Source organism: Tamandua tetradactyla, chromosome 17 (assembly GCF_023851605.1).
Source record: "Tamandua tetradactyla isolate mTamTet1 chromosome 17, mTamTet1.pri, whole genome shotgun sequence".
NCBI lineage: Eukaryota > Metazoa > Chordata > Mammalia > Pilosa > Myrmecophagidae > Tamandua > Tamandua tetradactyla.
The window spans coordinates 7,091,086-7,101,673 of record NC_135343.1 but is presented as its reverse complement, the minus strand read 5'-3'; the positions used below and the strand labels follow the sequence as shown (position 1 = coordinate 7,101,673).

General features: G+C 42.1%; 1 long non-coding RNA gene across 1 annotated transcript; it reads right to left on the bottom strand.

Moving 5' to 3' along the window:
• Nucleotides 1–782: 782 nt before the first annotated feature.
• LOC143661482 (uncharacterized) lies at nt 783–9,726 on the bottom strand. Its single transcript, XR_013164624.1, has 3 exons — nt 9,675–9,726; nt 3,815–3,899; nt 783–963 (listed from the first exon to the last, which is right to left on the bottom strand). It is a non-coding gene; the product is annotated as an uncharacterized LOC143661482 (long non-coding RNA).
• Between the last annotated feature and the right edge of the window lie 862 nt (nt 9,727–10,588).

Sequence of the window (10,588 nt, the reverse complement as noted above, 5' to 3'; positions counted from 1 at the left end):
CCGCTTGCACAAGAACGACTTTCAGATACATTATTCCCCAAGGTGGCAAAATGCCTTGCCTGAGAGATGGCTCTTTGATTTGGTAATACAGAGGGCTCACAGGGGCCTATTAATGGACAGACCAGTTGGAGCCTGCTGATACAGTCCAGAATTCTGTGGGCAGTGACCAACAGCTGCAAAAAGCCCCGTGAGTCCTGGACCAGAGAAGATCATCATGAAAATTCTAGCAATGGAGTCAGCAAGGATTAAGGAGTAGTGATGATAAAACCACAGCCAGACTGATTTCGACTGCAGAAAATGCATCCCCAGACTGCCTTCCCAGATGATTTAACCTTAACTCAGGAAACATCTGTGATCATCTACCATGTGCCAGGAATACGCATGCAACAGTAAAGACAAAGCAGGCGTGATAAGCCCAATCACAGAACAAGCAGCCTCCAGCGTATGGTTGGAGGAAAACTAATTTTCACCAGGGGTGAAAAGTTCCTTGGAAGAAATGTCATCTGTGTGCCATTTGTGCATAAGGCAAGGCAAGGAAAAGGGGGCAAGTCATGTTAACCCACGTCACTAACCTGAGGCTTTGTAGCTCAGGTATCAGGATAGGTGGAGCTGGAGCTAACGAAATCCTTGGGAAGAGGCTTGGAAGGTAATTTGAACACCTAACATTTAAGATAATTTGCAGAATTTCCACCTGGCTCTTAGAGATATGAAAACAACAGTAACAAGAGGTTTTATCTTTTCAGGTCTGTTTTATTTTTCAAGGCTGTAAATCCATGCTTTGTTTCACAGTCTTTTAAAAATGTATTGCTAACCTTTTATAGGTAAAGTTGTTCCTAAATTATTCTTGGCCATAAACGTAGGTCCTGTGTGCACTCAGAGGTCTTCCGTGTCTTCTCGTCCGGTGCTGAGGGAACTCGGATCATTTCTGGTTGCAGCTGCCGGTCTGTGGTTGTAAATGATCTCCTGGAAAACAGGCGTAGAGTCGCTGAAATTATCCTTTTAAAATTTTTATTTCATTGCATGACATAAAATACTACAGGTTTGTGCTTGTGGCTAGATCTCAATTCCCGGCATTTCCCCAGCCATGCTGGATTATCAAAGAGCTTCATGCATTTTTAAACAAAATCCTCCTACTTTCCAGAGCCTTTCATTTCTTTGTGTGTGTGTGTGAACTTCAACTTTTTGAAATCAGTTACCCTAGCCAAAAGCCAGAATGGTAACTACCGCATCCATTATCTACTGTACCGCATGCAGATTTTTTACTTCTCTTTTTTTTTTTTTTTTTTTTTTGGTGTGTGACAGTCATTCGTCTTTTAGAGTGCCAGTGTCTGTTTCCATGTAATTGATTTTCCTTCTATGCCTGACTTCATTGCTATTTAATAATTTGCCCACTTTCCACAACAAGCCAGAATACAGATAAGAATGTAACATCAGTTCCTTCCTTCCAAGAGTTTATTTTTTAAATATCAGCTGCAAAAGCTGATATTTTTAGCTTGATACTAGGATCATAAACCATTAAAAAAGTGACTATATAAAATACAGACTTTGTGGATGGCAAAATTTCACCCAACCAATCAATCAATCAAAAGAAGAGCAGGGGAAAATATTTAGAACAAAGCCGGCTTACTATAGAAAGAGATCTTACAGATCAATAAGGAAAGCACCAAACACCCTAATAGAAAAAATTGATAAAGAACATGAATAGTCAATTCACAAAGGAAATACAAAAGGCCACGAAAAAAGCATGGAAAAGATGCCCAACTGTAGTAATTATCAGAAAAGTAAAAATCAAAATAGCAATAAGGAAAAATTCACTGATTAGTTTCAATTTTAAAAAATGGATTTTAAAAAAACACAAACACCTAGTGCTGCCCAAGCTGTGGAAAAATGTACCAGGAATGTGCATTTTCAAGCACTGTGGTGGCAGGAGAAATAGGAACAACCTTTCTACAGAGCAATTTGACAGTATCTGTTAGAAAATTAAAATTCATTCCACCCAGTACTAGGAAAACATGCAAAATAAGTACATAAACATAGCAGTTGCACAGAGACGTATGTAGAATTTTATCCATTGTTCTCTTGTTGACATTGAGGGTAGTAGGGAATAAGATTTCCTATTTATTTAATAACAAAAATGTTACTTTATAATAGCAATAATAAAGCTATTGAGGGACAAATACAGTGATTGAAATTTTCTAAAAATGGATAGTAGAATATTCTTCCATAATATGCCTAAATTGGAAGTCATAATTCCTCATTCATTTGACATAATTTGGTGGCTCTTCAGGTGCCTGAGAGCTGGGATGTGTCTGCTATAACACATTAAGATAAAGCAAAGGTCAAGTTTAAACCAACAGAGCATTAATAGCTAAGAAAGTGTCACGGAGTCAGGGTTCAATTGGATCTCTTGTCATAAAAGACAGAATAATTGGTGATAGACACATTAATTATTCATGTGTAAAATGGCTGGCACCAAACTTAATTTAAGAATCTGTGAAGAAAGTTATTAGTGACTCAAATCCATCTTCCACAGTTCAATATTTAATTTAAAGCTGCGACTAAGTTAATTAATGAATGCTTACTAATTTGCCAGCATTTTATTGTGATTATAACAAAATCTATGTCTAAATTGAAAAAGACAATAAAAGAGTTTCAATATTACTAGAGTTTGCAAATAATCTAATCTTGGAGAAATTCCACTGAATAGAATTCAAGACTGACAATATCTCTAACACATGTTGTATATCAATTAGTTTCCTAATCTCTTGCATTGTTGCTTGTCTGTTTTTACATTTCCTTGTATTTGCTATTCATGTGAAAAAAATTACGTAAAAGTTGGAAATAAGACAAAAGGGAGGCTTCATTTCCTTTCAATATCATTTTGGGACACTATTGAACTGACCTGCTCAAGGATTGTTTGGTTCCCTTGGGGAAGGTGCCTTGATTTATGTTACTAATCACTAGTATTGATAGCCCCAAATCTTACTTGTACAATTTTGTCCCAAAATTGCCCCCAAAGGTCACAGTTTTCTTGCCCCCTTAGGAAATTTACTACCTTTGTCTCTTAACTAAGCAAAGACATGCCAGCATGCCTATATGACAGACGAAATAAAATCTTGTATACTTCTTGGAAAACAGCATTCATGTCCTGCTGAATCCCACTAATGCATTAAATAAACCTTGTATATTTGTATGAGGGTCATGTTTTTAACTTTTTGAGTATTATTATTTGACTTCAGTCTTTTTAAAAGACAATATCCCTGTTTTCCTCCTCTTTGACATTTATTCTGAGTACCCATTTCGAAATTTTATTTTGTTAAATACTTTGATATCTGGGATATTAATCAATACGTGGTGACCCGATATTCTCATCACCTTTGTTTCTTGTTTTGTTTCATTTAGCTTCCCACAGGGCTCTACGCCCAGTGGTTCTTTAGTTCATTCAGATGATTCTCCTTCCTTCTTTGCTTTATCTTAGGTCAATGGCAGCTGGGAGATTTCGTCACGGAGGGGACCAAGCTCTGAGACGCTGTTTAGATTAAAGAGGGAGACGTCAGAGGAAACAGCTTTTCTCAGGATTAAGAAAGCTCTTTGAGAGAAGTTAGTGGCATGTGGCTGGGACAGCTCTCCCAGAGAATGGGGTATTAGCTGTTTGGTATCAGCATCCTTCCGTGATTTAGGAGACATAAAATCTAATATAACCCTTCTGCAATTCATCTGGGACCTCATCTTTAATCTCACTAGTCAAAACCTGACGCTTTTTTCACAGCCCGCCATCCTCTATTTATATAGCTGAGATAGCCTTCCACATTACCAGGGTGAAGTACATTTCCTTGATTTAGCAAGGATGGAGGCCAGACCCAAGCTTCACCATGAGACGGGACGTAATTGTCTTCATTCTGAAAGACATTAGGTACATTTCATTTGGAAAAACATGGATTCGCTTATCCAAGCCACCAGGCACCAGCACACAAGCCCTTAGACCTATGCAGAAAATGGCACCACAGTGCTCGGACAGAATGAATCGTTCTTCTAGTAGTTACTAATTTAGAGGCAGAATGTGTGGTGGCCTGGAGAAGAGCATGGGGGGTGAAGAGGAGGAAAGAATTTTCACAACTGGGGTCCCTGGCCCAAAATGAATAGATGCTAGAAACAGAAAGCGAGAAATCCCCAAGTTTATTTCTTTTAATTCCTGAGAGGAAATAAGCAATAAACATTTCTCAATGCCTCTGTCTGTAGGGTGTTGTGCAACCTGCTGGGAGGAACGGTGGCAGCCTGTTCAACTCAGGGCTGCGCTCACTGCTTAGGAAGATAAGAGTAAACAATGTCTACACTTACAGAGCTCCTGCCCCTGCCAGGCACTGCCTTTCCATGTCATGTACCACTTGCCCTTCCCAGACAGCCCTGAGAAGAAGTTCTTCTCAACCACAGGTGAGAAAATGAAACCCACAGAGCTGAGACCCTAGCACCCAGTCTCACGGTGGGCAAGTCAGGGCACTGAAATCGCAACTCTGGTCCACTGGACTCTCGGAGTTCCCAGCCTGGGTCATCAAATGCACCATAGGTAGACTGTTTTCTTTGTCTCATAAACAATATTGTAACAACAATACACAGCATTTTTAAAAGAAAAAAAAAATCACAACAAAACCCCGTTCTTTGAAATTTGAAGGATCACCAATATTATCCCCACCTTACTACCGTACAGCCTAGAACTTCTTCCCGTCTGTTTGTTTGATGCCAAACTTGCCCATGCTTTGGGAATGAGAGAAATGATTCTCTCATTTGCCCTACTGGGGTATTTCTTACTCAGTTATTTTGCTATCTGGCCTTGGCCATGACCCTACTGGGGCATTTCTTACTCAGTTATTTTGCTATCTGGCCTTGGCCATGACCCCATTTTTGCTGCACTTTCTTGGTTTAGACATTACACCAATCTTCTGGTATCTTCCTCCTGGATCAAGAGGAATTAACCCACCCCAACATTTCACCCAATCAGCAAATATTTTGTGAGCTCTTAAAATTCCATCAGAGATGAGCGATATGTCCCCGATAAGGGGGATGCAAAAATGACAAAGCACAGGTCCTGAACTTTATAAGAGCTGATGAGGAAAGAGAAGTGAACAAATAAAAATACAGCTGATGGCAACTGGGCTATTCAGACCAACACACACCTGCTGAACACAACATAAAAAATGTTTCTTTTTTAAAACTGAATGTTAAGCAGACCCCTCCCCCTGTGACGTGACCAATGCCCAACAAATATTCCGAGAAGCTTTCCCCACCCATGATTTCCAGGAAACCCACCAAGCCCACCCACCCGCTGCCCTCTTGTCCTTGGCAGCCGTGATCAGGCAATAAGCACCCCCAGTACCCAACATCTGCCCTCCGGCAACTGCAACCCCATGTGACTATGGCACCATTTAAATTTTAAACTCACCAATGAAAAGCTGCCAAGTCCCTGCTGAGCCCTCTGCTTCTAAACCAGCCAATGAGAATGTGCCAATTTCCTGTGTCCAAACTAGACAGCGAAAACCCACCACCTCCCTTTCCCTCCTTCCTGCCAGTCATCCTGCATAAGCTGGGCCCCTTCCCCTGCTCAGGGTTGTCGCCATCTTGGTGACATCTTGGCCTGCCTGAGCTGAGTCTCACAATAAAACTCCTTTGACTGAGTTTTGGTTTCTTCTCCTCCTTCCCAGTAAAAAAAAAAAAATCTCATTTTGGTGCCAAAATCCGGGACTGGGAATGGAGACTGAAATCTCCTAAGGAAGGGATGAAACCCACTTCCCTGGCTTCAGCACCAACATTGGTACACCATCTCAAGTGTAATATGTAAGGAACAATACCCTCCTCTCTTCTGACCAGCGCTCCCTTTCTCTGTGGTCTGGAAATCCTAGTGCTAGGGGAGAGCTGCCCCTGCCGGGTCCGGGGCGCTAGGAGTGAGTGAGAAGGTGGGATGCTTCCATCCCCACCTCCACACACTCACTGGGCTTGAAGCTCTCGAGGTGGGATGCCCTCCTGATGCCATTAAATCTTCTAAGAGTGAGAGTTTCTCCTTACCCCACCCACTGTCGTGGGGCGTGGGCAGTCCTTTGTCTTGGTGCTGATTTCAGACCTCAAAGATTAATTTTCTATTGCAATACTGCCTGGCCACAGTAGAAATTAGATAACGGGTCAGTTTGGCCAGAAATACAGAACCTTTGATCCACAAGTTCTTTTAAACCTTGACAACTGTTGTCAGCATCTCAGCAAGTGGAGTGAAGGCGCATGTATCCAGACCTTCCTTGGCTCGTGCAGGCACCCCCACCTCCACTCCCCCCACCCGCACCCCTCCACCTCCTCCTACCCCCCCACCCCACCCCCCACCCCCTGTCAGATGTGTTCCACTTATCAAGTCCTCCTCCGTTTTCACCTGGCCGACCATCTCGCAACCTTATGATAACCTGCCTCACTGCAGGACTGCAGGTGACTGCACACAAAGCAGTTCATTATGAAAAATTAAAAGAAATTTCTTTAAAAGGTGATGAAAATCCAGCAGCCTTTCTAGCTAGACTCAGAGAGGCCCTTGAACGCTAAACTAATCTCAGCCCAGTCTCCCCTGAAGGCACTTTACTCCTCCATATGCATTTTACTTCCCAATCAGTCCCTAACATTCTCTAGAAACTCCAAAAGTTTGAAGGAGAACCCCAAACTGCCCAAACCCCAAACTGACCTAGTTAATCTAGCCTTTAAAGTCTTCAACAAGAGAGACCCAGAAAAAGCCCGATAAACTTAAGGAGGAAGCTAAAGCTAAATACCATACCCAGGCTTACCACCTTCTTGCTTTCCACATTGAGGCTCTCGTAGGGGGAAAAAACCCACCAGGAACTTGTTTGAAATGTGGACAGCCTGGGCACTGGACCAGACAATGTTCAAATCCCAGACCCTGCCCGGGCTGTGCTGCTGTGCATGCAGGAGGGTCACTGAGGTCCGACGGTCCCCAGACCCCTCAAGGCACAGGGACATCGGTTACTCACTCTAGCAGGAACCCCGGTTTTTACCTCCCGGAATTCCTGGCACTGGCAGTGGAGGACTGAAGGTGCCTGGGAACCCTGCAAGGTCCCCAGCGATCACTCACACAGAACCTTGGATAACTCTCTTCATGGCAGATAAACTGATTTCATTTCTTATGGATATAGGAGTCACTTACTCTGCTCTCCCTGAGTATGAAGGGCCAACTAACAAATGCTCAGTCTCAATAATTGGGGTTGACAGCATCGTTTCACAGCCATCAATGCCACTCCAACCCTGCTCACTGGACAACCACGCATTCATTCACTCATTGCTTATCCTCCCACACTGCCCCACATCAGTCTTCGGAAGGAACATCCTAGCTGAGTTGAAAGCCCAAACACCCATTTCTTCTCCACAAACTGTATCAGGCATCTTCCTTCTGTCTTTAGCCAATATAACTTCTTCAACAGACCCTACCAACCCCCCTTCTCTCCCTTTCTCGCCCTCTCTTGTCCACCCTAAAGTATGGAACACAGAAAGTCCCACTGTTGTGGGCCACCATGAACCATTCTCCTTAAGAACCCGATCTCCTTTCCTGCCTGTTGCCAATACCCAACACCCTTGAAGCCTTCTGAGGAATCGAATCCATTGTTAAATGCTGCCTACAGGCCGGACTCTTAAAAAAGCAACTAATTATCCTTACAACACCTCCATTTTGCCCATGAGAAAGTCAGTTGGGTCTTACACATTAATGAAAAATCTTAAGGCTATGACCCAATTTGTGAGTCTCCTTCACCCTATCGAGTTTCACCTTCTAAAGCTCAGATTGTTTTGTCGTTGTTTTTACCTTGGGATTATGCTCACCCCTTTGTCATCTGAGAAAATCCAGGCTATACTCTCAGTACCACCCATTGAGATATAAACCCAAACAAAACTTAAAAAGTCAGCACTAAAAGGCAGCGACAGAAGTAGCATAGAGCAAAACTGTTGCTGTTTCAAAACGCATTAAACATATTCCGACAAGTTTTATTTTGATGGTAATTACATGTTGTGAGATGTTTGCTTGGAAACAGTTTCCAAAATTATTTTAATAACTTAAGTATGAAAGATATAAAGAATGTGTTTTTTAAATAAAAGTTTAAAAGTATAGTTTTGCCTTAAGATCAAATGAATGGTTCTTATAGAATGAAAAAATGTAAAACAAAACCTAAATGGATATGGAAAGTTGTAGAAAATTCATGGATAGAGAAATTGTGGTCAAGGTTAAGAAAAATTTAATGGATCTATAACTAACTAGTACAAAAAACTTAGTTTTCTGAAAAAGTGACAAACTTTTCTTAAATTATCATTCCATCTTCAGTACAGAGTTTACCCTAAGTAAAAGTGTAAAAGGCAAAAAGTTTATAGTTTGGCAAAATAACTTCGTGTGTCTGTTAACAATAGCATATTCTCAGTCATTCAAAACAAAACTTCTAAGTCTTTCCCTCAACTTTAAGTAAAAAAACGAATATTGTTTCAAACCTAACTACCTCTAGCATTTTGTTTTCTTTTCTTTTTTTTTTTTTTAAAGGAAAGACAGAGAGAAGGAAGGAAGGATAGAAGGAAGGAAGGAAGGAAGAAAGGGAAACATCTTTAAACATTTTCTTGTTTTATTGTATTTTGTTTTTCCGTTTTTTGTTACATGGGCTGGGGCCGGGAATCGAACCGAGGTCCTCCGGCATAGCAGGCAAGCACTTTGCCCGCTGAGCCACCGCGGCCCGCCCGCATTTTGTTTTCTTAAGGTCAAACCCTAAAAAATAGTTTTATTCAAAAAGCTGCAAAAATCTGTTCTTTTACTTTATAAAAATTAGGTATGAGAAATAGCTATATTATAAGTTGCATATAAATTGTTCAATGTTATAATTAAATTTCCCTGCTAACTACTTTGTTTCACTCTAATGCTTCTCTAAAGTGTTTGTAGTAAACTACAAATCAAAAATTCATATTCAACAAGAGACTTTTAAAAGAAGCAAGGCAAGTATATAAATTATGTTCTATATAATTTAATATGCTCTATATAAACTGTTAACTAACCTAACGTTAGTTATATATATATATATAAAGAAAAAAAGAACCTAAACATCTGTTTTAACCTAAAAATCCTTAAAAAAACACAAAAATAGTAAAGAAGTCATAAAAAAATGCCTCATATGACAACTTGTCACGGCTAAGGTCATTCTATTGTATTTCTCCTCTCCTCTAAAGACAACTTTAATTGTAGTCCTAACACCCCTTCTCATAATTATAGCACTCCTCATTTTTAGGCCCTGTCTCGTACAACCCTTTACCAGCTTTATTTGCAGAACTGTCCAAACAGTAACAAAACAACTGTCAGCGACACGCTACTCCTGCAGCAAAAACACTAGTACCAGCCACTGCCCAGTGACGAAACAAAGGAACAGCTCTGTACGCTTCACCAGCCAGAAGCTGATACGGAAAACAGACCTTGGCCCTTCAGCCTCCCAAGAAAACGTAAAGGAAAAGGCTGGAATGTCAGGCAGAACCCCTTCCCCCAGGACGTGCTGACCCCTAGCAAACACTCCAAAAAGCTTCCCCACCCATGAGTTCCAGGAAAACCACAAGCCCACTGCAGGCTATGCCCTCTTGTCCTCGGCAGCTGTAATCTTGAGATAAACCCTCCTTACCCAGCACCTGTCCTCCAGCAGTTGCAACCCTGCATTGCCGCAGCATGTAAATTCTAAACCTCACCAATGAAAAGTTGCCAACTCCCTGCTTAGCTCTCCGCTTCTAAACCGGCCAATGAGAATGTGCCAATTTCCCGTGTCCAAACTCGACAGTGACCGTCCACCCCTTTCCTTTCCCTCCTTCCCGCCAACCATCCTGTATAAGCGGGACCCCTTTCCCTGGTCAGGGTTGTCGCTGTCTTCGGCTTCAGCCTGCCTGTGCACAGCCTCGCAATAAAGCTCCTTTGCTCGGGTTTAGTCTCTTCTCCTCCCTCCCAATTGGAAAACCTAACACTTAAAATGAACAAAAACCTTCTCAAGAGCATAAAGGAGCGAAAAGAAGTGAAATGTTGCCAGGTTCCCTTGAAGCTCATTCTGCAGAACCTAAATTCTCTGCTGGACTGGCCCCCGTGTCCAGCAGAAGGGACAAAGAGGCTTCCACGTGACTGTGCTCTTTGGGCTTTAACAGTGCAGAGCTGCAGCAACTCTGCCATGCCGCTGGCTGGTGCCCACCGGGACAGCTCCCCTGTGCACGCCTGACATCCTGAGCAAGACCAGCAACTCTGCCATGCCGCCGGGGCTGGTGTACCCCGGGACAGCTCCCCTGTGCACGCCTGACATCCTGAGCAAGACCACAGAAATGCACACCCTACAGCTCAGCAGTTCCACGCTAGGTATTTCTGGTTCAACAGAAATGCTCGCACATAGCACTGAACACTTAACAGGAGCTGTGCACAGAACAGTCCCAAACTGGGACAACCCAAATATCCATCAACAGTGGAATGGATAAATAAATTGTGCTATGTTCATATAATCATAGAATATTATACAGAAAAGCAAGAGTTGAATAAACTACATGCGAGGCTAGAATAGGG